This window comes from Equus asinus, chromosome 1 (genome assembly GCF_041296235.1).
Source record: "Equus asinus isolate D_3611 breed Donkey chromosome 1, EquAss-T2T_v2, whole genome shotgun sequence".
Taxonomy (NCBI): Eukaryota; Metazoa; Chordata; class Mammalia; order Perissodactyla; family Equidae; genus Equus; species Equus asinus.
The window spans coordinates 209,110,474-209,130,265 of NC_091790.1; the positions used below are offsets into that span (position 1 = coordinate 209,110,474).

Sequence of the window (19,792 nt, forward strand, 5' to 3'; positions counted from 1 at the left end):
TGTTGATGTGATGATTTCCAGAATAGGTCTTTTCATGCACAAAAGCCTTCTTTTCACATTTTTATGAAACAAACTTTCCACTTCTTCCTAATGGATTTTTAATTTTTTAAAAGTGTCTGCAAGAAACTTTTCCGTGGAAACTCTTTTTGAAACTCCATATTTTACATGGAGAGTTGACTGCCTTCTGGCCCCATTCTTCAGTTATCTCCAGTAATTGGAATCACACTTCAAAGCAGACTTCCCAAGCACAGCTTTGTCTCCCTGCGTCCCTCATGCCAGGTTTCCCCTCTTGAAATGCCCTTCTTAAAAGAAAAAGCAGAGCCTTGTAGCAAATACTTTTTCCATCTGACAATGTAATGATAAAACCTGTTGGAGGGGTAGAAAAAAATGTTTAAATCATCATAATTTTCCTCTGCATCAAAATCTCTGGTTTGGTTTCAACTCCCTGTAAGGCAATAGGTTCCACCAAGTTTTCTTCATCATTTTCCAGTTCTAAGTGATTCCTCTGAGCAGTTTCTCCATACCAAGATCTGGAAGTCCTTTGTCTTGGCTCTCAAAGTCTTGACAAGCCTGTTAATACAGAGCACACTAGGATAAGGTGACTTTGGTTGTAATTCATGGCTTGGATCAGTCCCTGAATTACTTCAATTCTCAGAATAATTAAATATTTATCAGGTTCGTTCTTTGTCTATAAGTTTTCAACAGATAGAATCCAGTCATTTTGGCTTGTTTCAAGGGCTTCTCCAATCATATATCAGCCAACACTTGTAGTCACATTTCCCCACTGTCCCCAACTAGAATCCTATTGTTTGTTCCACCAATTTGGTCAACTACCTGCTCATAAACCTATCTTTAATCTTTTTTTACATCTGTTTATTGCTGCATTCATTCCTTTTTGCATATGTAAATCTTACCCATCTTTCAGGGTGAAACTCAAATTCTTCTTTCACTAAACATTCAAGTAACTTACAAGACTCAAGTTGCCTCCTGTGAGTTTTAATAGTATATATGATTTATATTACTCATTTGGCACTTACCAAGTTCTGTCTTATATTAGGTATCTTTTTTTTTTTTGCTGAGGAGGATTTGCCCTGAGTTAACATCTGCTGCCAATCTTCCTCTTTTTTGTGTATGAGCCGCCACCACAGCATGACCACTGACAGATGAGTGGTTATGGTGTGTGCCCAGGAACTGAACCCTGGCCACCAAAGTGGAGTTCACCGAACTTAATCATTAGGCCACCGGGACTGTATCCTTTTAATTAATGCCTATGGATAAGCTCTTTGGGGGTATTTTAGTCACAATAGACAGAAAACAATAAAGGCTTAAACAAGATAGAACTTTATTTCTCTACAAGATTCCAGAAGTCCAGAGTGATTGATTGAATATTGGCATGATCATCCATAGTGGCAGGAAGCCAGGCTTCTTCCATTTTGTTGTATTGTCTTGCAGTCTTCCATGGCCAAGGCCATCTCATTGTCCAAGGTGGGTAAAAGGGCCTCCAGCCATGTTTCTCCATTCTAGACAGCAGTATGGGAGAAGAAATGAAGAAAATCATGCCATTCTCTTTAAGGAAACTACCTGGAAATCACGCACTCAAGCATACCTAGCTATAAGAGGGGCTTGGAAAGTTAGGCTATATTTTAGGTGGCCATATGCTCAGTAAAAAACCAGATGTTCTATTCCTGAAAATGAAGGGACAAATGGATATTGGCTGTCTCTGTCACAAAGAGTAAGGTCCATTTTATTTTTCCACCACCTCAGTGTGGTTAATTCAGAACCTTATATCTAACATAATCACCATTTAATGCATTTAGAATTTTCATGAGTTGAATTTAAAAATTATTTTGGGGAGATTCCACTTTTGCTGTGGTAGACCAGATAAATCAGAAAAAGCCTACTGATGACGACAACTAGGAAAGCTGGACAAAGATAAAAGCATTGTTTGAAGGCCTCAGAGAGCTACCAGGGATGCGGGGCCAAGACTAGGGAAAAGAAGGAAATCCAGTGATGCTTCTCCTGTAGAAGCATCCACTGATTCTGAAAGGGCAAAGGCAAATGAGAGGCTGAGAAGCTCAACACAGCCTTTCAGGGAAAGAGGAATGAAAATCGGAATCTAGGATCTGCCGAGAAAATGAGGGACCTGATAAACCAGGGATTTACCTACTTCAAAGCAGATTCAGAAATACACCACCTCTTGCAAAGGCGGCAGCCAGATTCACATCCTCTCAGTCCTTAGAAATGGATTAAGATGATCTGGGATTTCTGATGCTCTTAGCCCAGCTAACTGTTAAAAATAAACAAAATTCTCTCTGAAGAAAGATAACTTCAACCTAGGCCTTAAACATTCTACATAAATATTTTCATATAAAATGTACACATCTAAATTTAAAAAAATAATTTTGTTTCAAGGAGACAAGTAATGTGATTGAAAAAATACAAGAAATAGTAGGCAATATAAAAAGACCCACAAGTTCAGTGGGATTATCAGAAAAGACTTTAAAATAACCATTCTTAATAAAATGAAGGCAATAAAAGACAAGACTGATGTTTTGGAGGATATGCACGTAAGACATAAGAACTCAATGGGAATTCTAGAATTAAAAAGAACCATAACCAAAAGTAAGAATAAATGAGATTAATAGAGACAGAGCTGAAGAGACAATTAGAGGATTTGGAAGATAGTTAAGAAGAAAATTTATAGAATGAAGAATGAAGATACAAAAAGAATATAAAAGAAAGAGATTAGGAGGCATAGAGGAAACAGTGAAAAGTCTAGCACGGTGGTGACTGTAATTGCAAAAGGAGAAAGGAGAGAAGGAAGCAGAAACAACATCTGAAGGGACATCACTGAGATTTCAAACTGCGACAAAGACATGAAACCTCAGCTCCAAGAGGCACCATGGACTCCAAGCAAAACCACATTTAGACATGACATGGTATAACCTGCAAATGCTAATGATAAAGAGAACGTTTTTCAGGCAGCCAAAGGGAAAAGACAATTATTAAATGGAATAATAATTAGAAGACACTTTACTTTTCAGGAAAAAAAAAAAGAGTCCAGAAGAAAATAGAATGCTATTGTTAAATGCTAAAAGAAATAAAAATGCCAAGTTAGAATTTTATATCCAGAGAAAATATTCTTCAATAATAAGAAAACAAAAAATTAAAACACTTATTACAAGCACAATTGAGAGATTTTGTCACAAGAAGGGCTAATTCTCTAAAGGAAATGTGTAAAGTCTGCTTAAATATTTTAATCAGAGGATAGTGATACTGGATGATAGAATCGCAGAAATTCAGGGAGGAATAAAGACCAATGAAAAGAGTGAATTTGTGTGGTAAATATGAATGAAGATAAACACACACACACATACATGATATAAATAACATATGGTTTGTGAGGTGGTAAATGAAGTAAAACATGTTCCAAGTTCTTTGAATTTTTAAGAAGAGGTACACTATAGTGTAATAAACTAGGCCTGATTAACTTATGTGGAAAACTACTCCTCAAAACATCAAAATACACATTTTTTTCAAGTGCACATGGAGTAAAAATTGGCCTGTATTGAGCCATAAAGCAGGCTGAATAGATTGTGAAGGGTTGAAATCAGATGAAATATTTTTCTGATCATAGTACTCCAACATTAAGTTGGAGTAAAAGAAGGCAAAACATAACTAGAAAATCCCTTTATGTTTAGAAATTAAAAATATATTTCTGCATTAACTGAATATTTGTTGGTTTTAATGAATTATTTTAATTTTTAATGTGTGATATGTAATTATGGTTATGTTTTTAAAAGAGTAATTATCTTTTGGAGAGGCATGCTGAAATAATTATGGGTGAAATTACTTGCTGACTAAAATATGCTTCAAAATCATCCAGTAGAATGTGTGGTGTGCAAACCAAATAAGACTGGCCCCAAGCTGATGACCATTGCAATGAGTGACAGTTATATGCAGGTGCTCTGCTCTACTTTCTCTTATTTTGTATACTTCTCAAAATATCCATAAAAACAGGTACAATGAATATACTTTAAATAACTGATGGTCAAAACAAATCAAAAGAGAAATTAGAAATATTTGGAACTAAATAAAAAGAAAATACTATACATCGAAACTCGTCATATGCATAACCAAATAAGCACAGCAAGAGCTCTGACCCAGAATGTGGTCTATCTCAAGGAACGCTCCGCCTGCATTTGAGAACATGACTTGAGATACATATTCTGCTATTGGTCGAATTGTTTGGCAGTGTGGGTTAGATATGTTCATCCTCACTGATTTTTGTCTACTTCTCAACTGATCACTGAGAGGAGTGCTGGAATCTCCAAATACAACTGTGGATCACATGTAACTTCTATCAATATTTGCTTCCTCTCTGAGCCTGTTGATCCTTCCTTCACCATCCTTCACGGCAATTCTGGTATTTCCACCTCACTTAATGTGGTGGAAACATCCCTTGCTCTTTCACTCTTTCCATGCTCCTAGGAGCCAGCCTAGCTGTGTTTCACCACCTGCTGGGGTGCTTTCCTTTATTCTGTAAGAGAGCTTCTAAACAGACAGACTCCCCCTTATCTGTGGGCACGGGCTCTGACAGAGCAAACCTGGTGAACTTGAGGGTTTAACCTTCTTGGCAGCCCACCACTTTCATGACTGAATCCTGTGATGGGTCCTGCTTTCCTCCTGCAGGAGATGAGAGCCGTTTTTATGCTACTGAGGGCCCTCTGGTTTCACATTCAGCTCATAGTTACTGACTAATCACTCCCTTTCATCTTCTTTTCACCAATTGTTCAAGTTAGCAACTGCTATCTGGTTCCACTGTCCTCCTAGCTGTTCCTTTCTCCAATTTCTCAAATGTCTGTCATATCGCAGCTGCCAGTACACCCTGCCTCTTTGATCACTGGTTGAAGTTTTCGCTGTGGCACACCTGTCTTGTGCCAGGGGCATTCTCTGCTTCTCCTTGCAATAAGTGCCCTGTCACTGGTGGTTATTTGCTCCAAAATTGCGCCCCAGTCTCTGTCCTCTTATACCGCTGCTGGTATGAACTGTTCATACTGGGTTCCCAGGTGGACCATGAGATGGAAATGATTATGCTGGGGTTTTAGTGTGGAGGGCTCTGGGGTCAGTACCTGTGAAAGGGAAGGAAGCAGGACTGGGTGAAGAAGACTCCAAGCTGGGATGCAGTCTCAACAGAGGCCTCAGCAGACCCTACAGAAAACTCTGGAGCTGGGATGATCCTTCAGAGTGGCCCTTAATTTGGGACTTCTTCCCCTACCTGGATCTACCAATGGATATGGGGTGGCCTGGTAAAAGGTGTGATGTTGCGCCAGGCAGTACTCTTCAGCTGAGCAATCCCGGACTGGAGCAGACAGTTGTGGGTTCTCTGCTGATGGCACTTCCTGCAGGTGGAAGAATCTGGAAAGTAGATCTGAGTTGATCATCATGGCAGATACCAAATGTGCCAACAAAGAAGCCAGACCCAAAAGAATGCACTCTCTTCTATTCCATAAAGTTCAAAGCCAGGCAAAGTAAACTAGTGAGCTGGAACCAAGGAGTTGTTTCCTTCGGGGAACATGGCAAGAGTTGGTTGGACCAGGGTATGGGCACCTCCCGGATACAGACAACATCCTATTTCTGACCTGGGTGGTGGTCACACAAGTGTTTGCTTTGTGACAATTCACTGGGCTGTACATCTATGTTTTGTGCACTTTTCTCATTTGTGTTGTACTTAAAAGGATGGGTGTTTGTGACATGTGGGAAGCACGGTGTGTCTGAACTCTCGCTTGCCTCCTGTGGGTGTTGAGGTGCCTGGAATTTCCTGGTTTGCTAGTTGAGGAATACTTCACCCAGGTGCAATCCATCTGTTTTCATTTTCTGGACGTCGAGTTTGGAAGATTCTGATGCTTAGTTGGACTCCTTTCCTTTATTTTTTTTTTCTGGTTGAAATGAGTAAAGCAATGTGTGTGTTGTTTTTAGAATGGAAGGCTTTGTCCAACGGAAGCCAAAATTATTTCTCTCAAATCACAGTGCAAATTGTCTACATTTGTATTAGACTCACTGTTAAAGTTAGGATATACATCACTCAAGAGTAATTTTGCTTTTAAGATGAATCAAGATAATGCCTTGTTTCTAATATTTTAAAAAGTCCTTCACAGCAAGAAGGAATTTTGCTGATTTTGGAATAAGAGCCTTGAGAGCAGGATGATCCAAAATCATTCATTTTTAGTACTTCTAAGAGAGAAGTTTCTAGTGCAAGGAAATAAAGCCTATATGAAGCGTTCCCAAGACACAGTGTCTTGGGAACCTGGAGAGCCTGCACTGAGGACCCCATTCTGAGGAACAAGTCCCTTCTCCCATAGACGGAGACACGGTGGGGGTGGGGGGGCTCCTTAAAACATGTGTCCCACTAACAAGCTGGTACCTTAAGTCACACGATCGGGGATCCAGACCTTCCGTTCCACGTTTAGGAAAGGTGCTTTAGCCCTGGTAAGGCCAACCCATCACTGTCGTTTAGTACAACCTGAGAACACGGCTGAGACTGTGCCCATGTGGCATTGCTCAGTTTCACCAGAAAGAATGAAGAGCAGGTAGACACCAGGAGAAAACACAGATGAATATCTTCCAGGCCTTGACAACAAATGATTTCTTAAATGAGACCACAAGTGCTGTTGATGATAGAAAATCAAGTTACCCTAAAGAACTTGAAAACACATTACAAAGTGGGAGTAGTTATGTGCAACGCATGACTGACAAAGGATTCGAAACTGTAATTCAAAGAACTGTTAGAAATCTAAGAAAAGGACTAATAATATCATTTTTAAATGTCCAAAAGACAGTAGCACACACTCCACAGAAAATGAAGTACGTACCTAGCAGATGTTTGACGACGGCACAGCATCATTAGTGATCAGGAGAAGGCATCTCCATCACGCTGAGAGGTCACTTACTCCCATTCAAGGAGAGAGCGCAGTGGGAACGGGCAGACACAGACCCGTCCACGTTGCTCATGCGAGTTATGTTAGAACAGCTGCTTGGAAAGCACTTTGTCATTATGCTGTGAGTGCGAACATTCACATTTCCTGCGACCCAGGAGAAACCCTTGAGTGTGCACCAAGAGAAGTGAGTAAGAATGCTTCACGTGACAGAAAATCTGGAAACAAGACAAGTGACTAAACAGCAGGAAAATAAACTGCCCTATATTCAAACAATTAATTATTTTATAGCACTGCAAATTAAGACCTCAGCTACATGCAACCGGATGAATGAATTTCAGCAACGTAATTTTGCGTGCTAAATGAAAACCCCCAAAGAATTAAAAACTACTAAAACGGAAGCCATATGATTTTTAGGAACGTATGTACAGGATGGAAATATACATATAAGTGTGACACAAGATATCGGCCCTCTAAGGAGAAGTGTGGGGGGTTATTATGACAGAGGTAGTAATATTCTGGCATCCTGGTCTTTATTTTGGGGAGCGCTTTTGTACGGTTTGCTAAATTATTTAAATAAATTAATTTTAAAAAGCAGGCTTTGGATGAACAACAATGGGAGTGTCAGGAACTGAAGTTTCAACGAGAAGAAAATAAACAGGAAATGACCATATAATTGAAGTGGTTGAGTAGGGCAAAATTTGTCAAAAAGTGGGAAAACAGTGAAAAACAGAAAAATACAAAAGAAGGACAGTCTGAGGTGAGTGTGAACTTGGCCTGCTCTGCGGTTCTGCTGAGGGCCGGCCCCGACGAGGACGAGCTCTCGGGTGGAATCCCAGAGGAGCAATTTTTCTGAAACTCTTTGTCTCCTCTTGGGGATCTAGGGCTGGTCTGTGAGGATGTGCGTTCTTCTCTGCGTCCTCGCTCGGCGGATGTATTTGAAATCCTCCAAGAGCTTAAGTGTCTGCCTCCTGGCCACTTGCCCAGGGATGTGCTTTAAAGTGACCGGAAATGGTCTTTTCAAAATGTATTTCCTGGAACTTTTATAAGGTAATAAATCAGCAGGAGAGTCACCCAGCCTGCTCCTTCTCACTGCTTCTGTAATAAATGTAAAATTTCCATTAATATTTCATCTGACATTTTTAGTTTAAACTAAAATGATACTATGAATTAACTTAGAAATGAGCGATATCACGTAATATTAATTTTTCTGCTTGGCTTTTAAGTTTATAAAACCTTTATCATCTTATTTGAGAAAACCTTAGGAAATAGGGCTTAAAAAAATAATCCCCTTCACAGATAAAACAACTGGTTTTAGCGTGGGTTACCCCTGGCCCCAGCAGGGACTCTCAGCCTGTCACCTGGGTGCTTTCTTCACGCTGCTCACACAGCAGGCATCGCCATCATCTTGTCTAGCTTTCCTGGTTTTTTAACCCGATTTGCAAGTCTCCATGCAGAAATGTTGGTGCCGTAGGGAACATTCTGGTCACTCACCTGGCATGCAGTGGACATTCATCCGCTGGTGGAAGACTGGGGACACTCCTGCCTCCCAGTCTAAGTCCACGTGTCGGCCAGCACCCTGTGCCCAGGAACGGGGAGGCTGAGGCTCAGATTTCCATGCCTTGGGTGGCTCCAGACTGAAGACACATCAGTGGTGACTGTGTAGTAATAAGAACCAATGCTTGCAGTACAAAGGTTACTGTCAAAGCAAATTGCAAAATTGTACATATACTATGATTACATTTTTTGCACAAAACATTCATATAAAAAAGAATATAAGGAAATTTATCCAAACGGTTGTGTTAGCCATGCTCAGTGGTAAGATTAGAGGTAAGAATTTCCCCCTTTGGTTTATTTTCAAAATTTTTCAAATGTGTTTATATTACGTTTACAAACTGTCTTGATCAAGGATGCCACGCCCTGAGTCACCTGTCATGTTTACTAAGATAATAAAGTACAGTGTGGTCTCTTTGTTCCTTGGAAGACACTGTGTATAACTGAGGCACGAGGCCGTGGAGCCAGCCCATCTCTCCCAGCTGTGCCTCGGGTTGAATGTGGCCACAGATTCAGGAATCTTCCCAAGTCGTCCTCGCTCCTTTGTCTGGCTAACTCCTTCTGGTCCTTAAGACTCAGCTCACGGGACCCCCCTCCCAGGGAAGCCCCCAAAGCATCTGGGGGATTAGCAGCTCCTCCACGAGCTTATCTTAGCAGCCGTCATGCCTTCAATGATCTGTTTGCCTATTTGTACCCCCAGCTGGCCTGTGTGGGGACAGCAGCTGTGTTCTGTCATAGCATCCCCATACGACACATTGTAGAAGCTCATTGTGTACACCTCGGATACATGAATGGACAGATAAGTGAGATGTTCTGGCTGGGTGCGCACATTTCTGTGTATTTTTGCACAAGTCAATCTATCAGGGGTGTGTTTTTTCATCTGCAAATGAGGATGCTGAACCACTGATGCACAAGGGGAATTTCTCTTATCCTTTCTCTTTCTTTCCTCCTTTCCTTCCTTTCTTCCTTTTTTCCTCCTTCCCTCATCAAATTTTTTGGGCTCCTGTCATCTATATGCCAGAGAAGGAGCCAGGGCCAGAGAGTCAGGGTGGCCATCACCAGCCTCAGAGAGCAGACAGAACACTGGCCTTGATACAGGCAGAGGGCAGCCCCTTCACCCACCTTCAGAACTGAATGCCTCAGATCCCCTCAGAACGCCCACAGACTTTGTCATTGATCATTAGTCATTTAGGCCTAAGTGCTAATGAATCCGTCACTGGGGTAAAGCTCAGCATCACTCCCCAGAAGGGCCTGCAGGCTCAGGGCTGGACCCCAGCTTCGAGCAGCTGCATAATCCAGGTTTTGCTCAGAGCACCACTGACCTTGGGGACAGTCACCCAAGGGGAGAATGGGGCACCGAGCAGGGAGATAGGCAGAATCTCGACAGAAGGTGCTCCAGGGCTCTCCTCCTACGCGAATCTCCTGTTCTTTCCTCACCTTTGAATAGAGGGCTGAGGGTTTGATAAGCTGCTGTGGGCTGCCACAGCAAAGAGGGTGGGTCTCTCCTCGCCTCCATGAGTGTCAACTGAGAACTCGGCTTGTCTGTTTTACACGGTGCACTTCTGTGGGTGATTTCACTCAAAACATTGCTGCTTAAAAAAGGGTGCATGTGTGAAAACCACTGTTCAGATGCTTTCTGGGGTCTAAGGGAGCCATGGGGGGCAGCACACAGCAACTCCTGTGTCCCTCCTCAATCTCACACACGCATGCACATGCACACAGCTCGCGCACTCACACATTCCATATGTGCACACACACTTCTCACACACTTGTGCGCACACACACACACACGACCCCCCAACAATGCTGTGCAAAACCCATTAAATGCTAGAGCTGAGGATACACCCGCCCTTTCCAGGTGAGTTCCAGGAGCGACTGTGTGCGTGCAGCCCATGGACAGCTGAGTGCAGCTGTCGGGCGTCAGCCTTCAGGACCCTGATGGGATGTGGCCCCTCACAGTCCCCCAAGGCGTGATCAGTGCCCTGCCTTGTCTGCCAGGCGAGGCCAGCCTGGGGGCGTGGGGCTCGCATGTGTGTGGGGCTCGCACGTGCGTGGGCACCGCCCGCTTCTCCTGCACAGCAGGTCCACACCGTAGTGAGTGGTACCTTGGACTACTTCGTCAGCTGTGACGGAGAAGTGACTGTGATTTTACAGAACGCACGGTTGGTGCTGACTGCTGACGAGAGATTGAAGGTGTCGCTTGCTTCACGCTGGATAAAGTTGAAAGGGATATCCTAAACCGGCTGAAATTGCTTAATCTCTCCTCTTCCATCCCATCAGCACTCCTCTGTCAGACAGGTTTCTCCAAGTTTCTAAAGACCAAACGTGAAAAAAGTCAGTGTCCGTTACCCCTGCGTGTACGTCTCGTCGTCTCTCCAGCCTAGATGAGATAAGCAGAGCAGGAAGCAAGCTTATGCGTCCCACTGACTTGAAACTGGCTCTTGCAGGGTGCTTTCAGCCCTGGCGCAGGGTGATGGCTGTTTCTAAGGTTTCATTCAGTTACGATTGCAAAACTACAAAGTATTACACGTGCGCTAGCATGCACACTGGCCAGTGAACCATGGGCATGTTTTTGGTAATTTGCCTACACTATGCTTGTTCTGATTATATGTATTTAAATATGTTTTTATGTCTTTTGAATCTAATTAAAAAACTGGGCTTGCTTTTGGACATCTTTTTAAATTTTATTTTTCTGGTAATTAATTTTTATTGTATTTTATAACAGTATTGGTCTGTAATGACTTGGAAATTAAAAATATAAGTGAGTCTTCTCCACAGATGGTTTGGAAAGTGCTCAGGATTCCCCACCATGAGCTCTGAGTCCTGGGAGACGTCTCTGGGCCGACAGACAGTCCCCTGTGAGGGGAGCAGGTTCACAGTGGAGCAGGACTCACGAGCCTGGGAAATGTCCTTGGGGTGGTAGTGAGGGGAGCCAGGCCTAATGTTTAGTAATTTAGCTATAAAATAACATGGGGAAGTTCCAGTTTATCAGAGTCCAACAATTCAGAATTTTATTTTAAAGAAATGGGGCAGGATTTACTCGACTTTCGAAAGAGGCAGATGACATGAAAACAAGCTGTTTGCAGAGAATTACGGGAGACACAGGGAAGAAGACCTTCAAGCAGGCGATTCCTGGGGGTCAGTGCAGGTTCAACCCAGTCTCCCACACTTCCTACCAACAGTGAGAATTGATGTTCTGAACCAGGCCTCAAACCACAGCGAGACGCTTCTGTGTCTTCTGAATCATACAGAGTCAAATGTGTTCAGCCAGAAAAGTGAACCAATCCATTTCAGAAAAGTTTCAGCAGTACGTGGTGACCCAGGAAGGGCTCTGGCGATCAGAGTTGCCCTCGGCTCCCGGTCGGAGGCTCTTCCCTCCGTAGGTTTTGTTCTGTGTGGGGGCCTCCTCGACATTCTCTCCTTTACAGAATCTGAGCCTCCACGCAGGATGGAGGACAGTCAGTTTTCCTCCCTGCGCCAAGGCTGGCCGAGGTGAGTTTACTGGCCCAATGAGCTTATTTGTCCTCACTCATCTGGCAGATATTCAGTGACAGCTTGGTGTGAGGGTCTCTGCTGGGTGGTGGAGGCACAGTGAGGTGAGGTCCCTGCATTCTGACCAGGGCGGAGAATGGACAACTCCATCAGCAGCCCTTGGCCCACTAATCTGACCAGAAAACCATGAAAATGTCACCTTAAACACAGAAGTGCATTCGCTCACTTGTGTTTTGATGGCAGTCTGTAGCTTTGCATTTAACAAAGTTTGCTGATTCAAATTCTACTTCTTTCCTGGAATAAACCACACCCATGATACACCATCTGTGCTGTTCAAATATTGTGTGAGTAAAAATGAAAAAACACTTAAGGACACTGAGGTAAGGCCATTTGAGAACAACACAGTTCATCATTTTTACAATTTTTAAATTTTTAGAGGCTTTTTTACATACTGATTTCAACAAGCAATTTTTTTTAGCAAAAGGCATGAATCAATCCTTTCCAAAGCATTCAATTTAGTTACCATAAAACAAAAAGCTGTTTTTAATTCTCTGTTCATATTTCTCCAATGTGTGTGCTACTAATTACTGTTGTTGGTTAGTAAGTACAGGTGGGCATGACACGATGAGGAAAGATGGGTAGAGGAAGAGATATGCAAGGGAACAGACACGCTGAGGAAGAGACATCCTGAAGAACAGACACCTGAGGAGGACAAAGCGGAGGAAAAAACAGGCTGAGGAACAGACAGCTGAGGAAGAGACATGCTGATGAAGAGACAGCTGAGGAAGAGACACACAGAGGAAGATACAGTCTGGGGAAGAGACAGGCTGAGGGACAGACAGGCTGAGGAACAGACATGCTGAGTAAGAGACACGCTGAGGAACAGACAGGCTGAGGAGGAGACAGGCTGAGGAACAGACACGCTGAGGGACAGACAGGCTGAGGAGGAGACAGGCTGAGGAACAGACACGCTGAGGAACAGACACGCTGAGGAACAGACAGGCTGAGGAAGAGACAGGCTGAGTAACAGACATGCTGAGGAGCAGACGTGCTGAGTGACAGACAGCCTGAGGGAGAGACATGCTAAGGAACAAACACGCTGAGGACCAGAAACGCTGAGGAACAGATACGCTGAGGAAAAAACAGGCCGAGGAACAGATGTGCTGAGGAAGAGACACGCTGAGGAACAGACAGGCTGAGGAACAGGAATACTCAACCTTGCTGGTGGAAGGGAGGGTACGCATTGCTCAGAGGCGTCTGGTGTGCTGCTGTGAGCATTGGCCATTTGTGGTGAATACAGTGAGTTGGTTTTGTGTGTTTTGTTTTAAAGTGCTTCTTTTTTAAGGAAATATGTTGTAAGAATGGTTCTAGTGGGGTCAACAATGAGAACATCGGCAGGTCCACTTGTTCCGGGCACTGGGTGGAGCTGGTGACCTAGACGCTGTGCTGTCACGAAGACCGGGTGTTCTCTGGGCTGTTGGGCACATGTCCCGGCAGAGTCCAGCCTGAGCACATGGTCTGGCACTGCGTCTCAGGACGCCCCACACGATCCAAGTTCCCCAGGTGAGCAGGGCCGTGGAAACGAGTTGGTGGAGTCAATGCTCACCCTACAGGGACGGAGGATCAGGAGAGGGTGCCCTGATCAGATTCCACTTGTCACAGGAACTCCGGGGGCAGGGTGGAGGTGGAACTGGGGAGGATGGGGGTAGACGAGGCCCGCTGCAAGGGCCCAGCCTGCAGAATATGACGAGGCTACAGCCAAACATAGCCCCAGGGTGGAGAGGAAGGGAGACCCCAGTGATCGTGGGGGGCGTCTCTGTGAACAGAGATTCCACGCACCAGGTGAGAGCTCTGAGGCTGCGAGTGAGCTGCTGTGCGACTCTCCAGAGAAGCCAAGGTGAAGGCATTGGCATTAGGCACCATGCTTACACCATCTCACCTGAGCTTCATCAAAGCCCTGACAACTGAGGCCAGAGCCTGGGTAACTCACCTGGGATCCATGCCCACTTAGGGCCATGACTCCTCAACACGGATGGGAGGAGCCTCAGGGCCCACCTGCCTGCCTGGGACAAGCAGTGTCAGGAGTGTCGCCCTGAGGTCACCAGCAATCAGAGGACCAGTGCCGGCCTCAGGGCAGAGAAGTGGCCTGAAGAAAACAGTGTTGCTTGGGCAGATCCCACGGCCTAGTGGTTAAGTTCAGCGTGCCCTGCTCTGGCAGCCCAGGTCTGGTTCCCAGGTGCAGACCTACACCACTCATCTGTCAGTGGCCAGGCTGTGGCAGCAGCTCATATACAAAACAAAAGATCAGCAGCAGATGTTAGCTCAGGGTGAATCTTCCTCAGAGGAAAAAAAAAAAAGAAAGCTGGGGACTCAGTGAGACTTGAGAGACAGCCTGGGGACCAGCAAGGCAGGCTGAGGTCGTGCAGCATGGAGGGAACTGGAAAGAGAGGTACAGATGAGAAAGACACCTGAAAGGAAGAGAAATCCATTGGCCACTGCCCTGAATCCCACAAGATTCTCAAGTTCGCACCGCTGTGCCTGTTTACAAGCAGCAACAGTTCTGCCCTAAACCTGACCTCCAAGAGGACTGGCTGTCGTTTGGTGGTCCTGACAACAAGCACATCAGAACAGCAACTGCCGAAAGCGAAGCCAGCTCCACGCCCCAGGGATGAGGGTTCCTGCGACTCCCCATCCTGCCCGGGGCTGCTGGCTCCCCTCTCCCGCCACGGTCCTCCCCACCAACACATCCCCAGAAGCAATCCTGGGCAGACTCAGGAGCCGCGATTGTTGGAAGGTTTACTTTGTCCCTGTCGAAGGTTTGTTTTGCAGTGAACTACGAAACTGGAGAGAGAATCTGTAATCAGAGCTTCAGTAGCGTCAGGATCCGGAGTTGGCTGTTATGTGTGCTTGGAGGAACCGGTTAGAAGAAATGTCAGGAAGCACATTTGACAGAAGGTTTAAGAGATGATTATAGGATTCCAGCGTATTGGAGTGGGAAAGACTCAAACCTTTCAGAGCTGGAGACTGCTCTAGCGAGACCAAGCTAGCCCTCCTCATTGCACAGGTGAGAGTTTGGGGCACAGAGAGGCTTAGAGACTTTTCTAACATCACACAGGTTGTGTCAGAGCAGAGACCAGCATCCTGGCCAGTGTTTTATCCATTGAACTGTATTGGTTTAGACAAACAACTTTTTTCTTTTTCCTTTTTTGCTGAGACAGATTTGCTCTGAACTAACATCTGCTGCCAATCTTCCTCTTTTTTTCTTTTGTATGTGAGCCACCACCATAGTATGGCTGCTAACAGACAAGTGGTGTAGGTCCATGCTGGAGAACTGAATCCGGGCTGCCAAAGCAGAGTGCACCAAACCTAACTGCTAGGCCACTGGGGCTGGCCCTAGGCAAACTGCTTTTTGAAAATCATGGCATAAAAGTGTCCCTTGCCTCCGTTTCAATGATTTATCAGTGGCTTTTCTCTGAGTGGCCATCCTTATAAAGTACTTGCACAGCCACAAAGTTCTCCCTTGGATGCCCTTGGAAACCAAGGGCCTGGGGCAGCCCGTTTGATGTTCCTCCTCCCTCATCTGGGAGAAGCTCCAGGCCTCAGTGTGGGCACTGTGTTGACACCTGCTCATGGGTGGGGTAGCCGGGGCTCCCAGCTTCCAGGGCAGCAAGCCATGAGGGGTCAAACAGAAGCAACACCAGATGGGCCACACTGGCACCAGGAAGGCCTCACGCCACTTACCTGCCACCACCTGACTGGCCAGTCCTTCTGAAGCCTTTCGCTGTGCCAGTGACCTCAACTCCTCCAGAAGGCACATCCCATCCTGTGTTGTGTAAACGCCATGTAGTGAAAGGGCCCAGGGAACTGGCACATGGCCGACCCTCCTCTTGGTTTACGGTAAGTTTCCCACTTGATGGACCCTCTGGTCCAGCTGCCCTCTCAGAGGGCTCCACGTTACCCCTGACGTTGGGTTCAGTCTAAGATCTTTCTCATTATTAATATCTTTCTTTTGGGTTACAGGGATTCTGATATGGGGTGAACTGGTAGGAAATCTCGACTAAAGGGATAGTGTTCTCCACACCCTTCAATGCTCCCTGGAGACCTGGGTCTAAAGCCTAGCTATGTAGGTGGCGTATCTCCTGTCTGTTTCTCTGGAGGGTGACTGGGGAGGTGCACGTGGAACAGCTCCAGCTCCAGGCCTTCAGACGCAGTGGGCCGGCCTGAATTTCGCAGCTCCTATGACTGTTTCACAAAGCTTTCCAAATGTAGGCTTTATCAAGGAAGACGTGGGCTCTCAAGGAGGCAACAGAGGACAGGAGGAGGCACGGCAGCAAAGGAGGAACAGGCACAGGTCCAATGCAAGGCACCTCAAGATCGTCGCGTGCAACTGCCCAGCCGTGGAAGCTCCGCCTAGACTGGCCGTGCCAGAGACCCCGGGGAGAGCCAACAGCAGCGAGTGGCCCTCTCAGCAGCAGAAGGGAAGGCGCAGGGCTGGAAGGCAGATCCAGCTAGCACGCTGGACGTGAGCGCAGCGGCACACGTGGAATCAGGTCTCCAGACACACCCCTTACACTCCGCCGGGGCTCAGCTCAGAGAGACGCTGGAACAGAGGACAGAAGCGCGCTTGCCAAGGCCGGATCAGACAGTCACAGACATTTGCTGCTTTTCTGTATTTGATCCCAAAGAGCCTCTGAAACTTGACTCTATGTTACCAATTCTGTGGTAGGAACACACACACTAGCTCTGCCCTCCCAGAGCTCACAGTTTACCAGGGAAGATAAATAGCAAACGGTGCGAAGAAGCCGCATTCCTCAGGGCCTCCGAGTTCGGGAATGGCCTTCTAAAGGAACCGACATTTAAGCTGAGACCCAGGTGATGGCAAGGGCTTGGACAAAGATTGTTCCAGGTGGAAAAGTAGGACAACATGTGCTGAAGCCTGCAGGAGAGGCAGTGCATCCGGGACCTGGAGGAGGACATGGCACCCGGGATGCAGGGGACAAGGGAGAGGGACGGGAGAGGACTCTGGGCCCAAGACAAAGCATGGGATCCTGTCCAAAGGATTACAGGAAAGCGGGAATTCCTCCTTTCTGCTGGAGTTGCTCAGAGAACGGTGTGTGAGCTGTGTCACCTGAGAACGGAGCTAAGACCGTGAGCAGAACAGACCAGAAAGGAGGAGAGACTGGGCCCGTCTCAGTCACGTCGTCCATGACCACTAACCCTGCTGGACTTAGCTGCGTGAGTCAGTCAATTCAATTTTTGCAAACTGGTTTTAGCTTAATGTATACCATTGGCCACAGTAAGTGGCTGGACTATACATCCTGCCTTGCGTTCTTGCCCCCGTGCCTGACCTTTTGTCTCACCTGTTTACAGTTCCCCTGCCCCTGACCTGACGGCTGATGCCGCTCTTCTGATGTCAGCCTTGGCTCCTCCCCAAGGCTGCAATGTGTACTCACCCTGGGCTGCGTCTAATTCTGGCTGCTCCGGGTGACAACCAACACGTCCAAGTTTGGCTGGGGTTATGGCTGTGTTGCCCAGGGAACCTCAGGCAGACAGGGAAAGTTCACAGCCTCTTCGAGTAAAGTATTCTCATGTCTCTCAGAACCAACAGAAATTCCTCCTAATTTCTTAACTAAATTAGTCACGGAGAGAAACATTCAACTGAGTTAAAGGCAGTTGTCCTAAGCCTTTTTTCTAACCGTCCAGGCTGATCCCTTTCTCACAGCTGACTAGCCTCTCGTAAGGCAGCCTCTGCATCTCCATCCCAGACCCTCGTCTCCTGGTCCAGTTACGAAAAGGGATCTCTGTTGTCTGTGGCAGGTTGAGCAATCAAGAATGTGTTTTTTTTGTCTGCGTGCCACGCTCCTGCTCAAGAACCCCAGTAGTCCCCGATAGCCACCAAGTCAAGCTGCGGCTCTTCCACCTGGAGTCTAAGGTCCTTCACAGCTGGCTCCATTCTAACTCTTCGTCTGTTTTTCCTTGGGTGATCTCTCCTTTATTTTCCCTCCCTTTGCTCCCACTGGCCTGCGCTCTGGAATGCCTTTGCTGTAGCTTTCAGGGGCCGAATTTTATCCCGAATCCTCACTGCCCACCTGGAACCCTGCCACCTCTATGAGACCATTTCCAGTCACTAGAGCTCTTAGACAGAATCGAATCGACTCATCACTTACAGGAGATCTATTGCGTGTTTGGCAGATACTGTGGCTCGGTGGTAAAAAGATGAATGATCCCAGCAACTGAAAGTTTACTTTGCAGTGGATGCGATGAGTTACATAACAAAGGTACACGCAAAATGTGTGGGAGCAGGGGTGAGGGAGGGAATCCTTCAGCTGGGACAGTGGACAGGCACAGCATGCTGGCGGAATTGGGGCTCAGGGGCTGTCTGCACCTCCAGGTACAGAGGAACTCAGACGAGGGCAAGTGACAGGGCCTGAGGCCAGGTGCCTTTGGGCAGGTGCCACCAGGGGACTCCGGGCAGTCCTCACAGTCCACCACCACATCCCTGGGCTGTTCCTTTGAATTGCTACCAACAAGTTACTTGTTGATTTTGTTACCAGTTAATCTTTGGTCACTCTACTAAATTTTTCTGGGAAAAGATTTGCATATAACTCTTGGCTTCAGTGTAGCAATAATGACTATAAAGTAGGTTTTTACTAAATACCTGTTAGTTGATTTACTTTTTAAATAAAGTTATGGAGAGGCCAAATTTATGGTGTATATTTTCAAAAAATCATAACTGAGGAGATAGAAAATTGATTGAAGGGAAATACAATGTTTTTTGCAAATGCCTGTCCTAGAGAAAAACAAGAATGATTTCTGACTGTAGGCCTGCCCTGCAGAAGCTGCTGGACGGGGCTCTACAGCCTCACTGTTTCTGCCTCTCACCCCACCCACACCCCAAAACTGGTTTCTGTGGTTTACCTGGGTTTCTTTCCATTTCCTCACAAGGAAGCTGGAACTCACATGAGCCTCAAAGAAAGAACCCTAAAATCCTAGTACTGAGCAGGACCACCCACATCTTAAAGGTTAGAAAAAGAGGCTCAGAAAGGAGAAGCGGTGGCTGCAGATGGCAGAGCTGGACGCTGGCTGGGCCTGGGCTGGGACCCCTGGCTTGGAGAGATTGTGGGAACTCTCCAGGAGCCGGTGGGGTCGAGTGGCCGAGGAGAGCCAAGTGGTCACAGTGCTCTCTGAGCCACACTATACGTGGAACTTGGATTCGCAGGGAGCAGATTAGAAATTGTGCCAACGTGGAATTTTATCAGTTTGTGTTAGGAAGTGTCCCCGTGGGTATCACTCGGTGCTGTAATTGTAACCCTCAGGGGCGTTTACAACTTGTGACTCAGATCCGTGAGGAGCTAATGTCCACACACAACTTAAACTGCCACTTTGTCCTAAAACGTCTCTTTTCACTCCAAAGATTATGTTGGCCTTGACACGCTTTCTTGACCCAGGTGAGGGAAAGCGAGAGTAAAGATGGCTTGAACTTAAGTCTGTTTTTCCTTCTCCACATTCAGTATCTTTGCTTCAAAGGAAGCTGAATGCAATTATTAATAATGAAGCCCTTGATACTGTTTTTCAGACATTTAAAAGATGTGATTCTCTGTGGACTTTGCCAGTTAGACCTGGTACAGAACTGGGTTTGCTCAGGAGTAATGATTGCAGACGAGCTTGGAAGTTGTTTCTGTTGCCACACCTACATACCTCTGAGAACAGGCTCAATCTGAAGTTAGTCTAGACTCAAAAAGCAATCAGCTGGACCCTTAGGAGGGAGTTTCTACCTATATGTTGGTCAAGGGTCAAATTGTTCTTTTGAA

General features: G+C 46.0%; 2 long non-coding RNA genes across 2 annotated transcripts; both read right to left on the minus strand.

The window, feature by feature from the left end:
* Positions 1–1,336: 1,336 nt before the first annotated feature.
* LOC139045318 (uncharacterized) lies at positions 1,337–9,417 on the minus strand. Its single transcript, XR_011503424.1, has 4 exons — positions 6,873–9,417; positions 5,133–6,668; positions 2,168–2,287; positions 1,337–1,520 (listed from the first exon to the last, which is right to left on the minus strand). It is a non-coding gene; the product is annotated as an uncharacterized lncRNA (long non-coding RNA).
* Positions 9,418–11,186: 1,769 nt separating this feature from the next.
* Positions 11,187–18,318, minus strand: LOC139046128 (uncharacterized). The gene is made up of 3 exons (XR_011505709.1): positions 17,435–18,318; positions 15,723–16,581; positions 11,187–13,588 (listed from the first exon to the last, which is right to left on the minus strand). It is a non-coding gene; the product is annotated as an uncharacterized lncRNA (long non-coding RNA).
* Between the last annotated feature and the right edge of the window lie 1,474 nt (positions 18,319–19,792).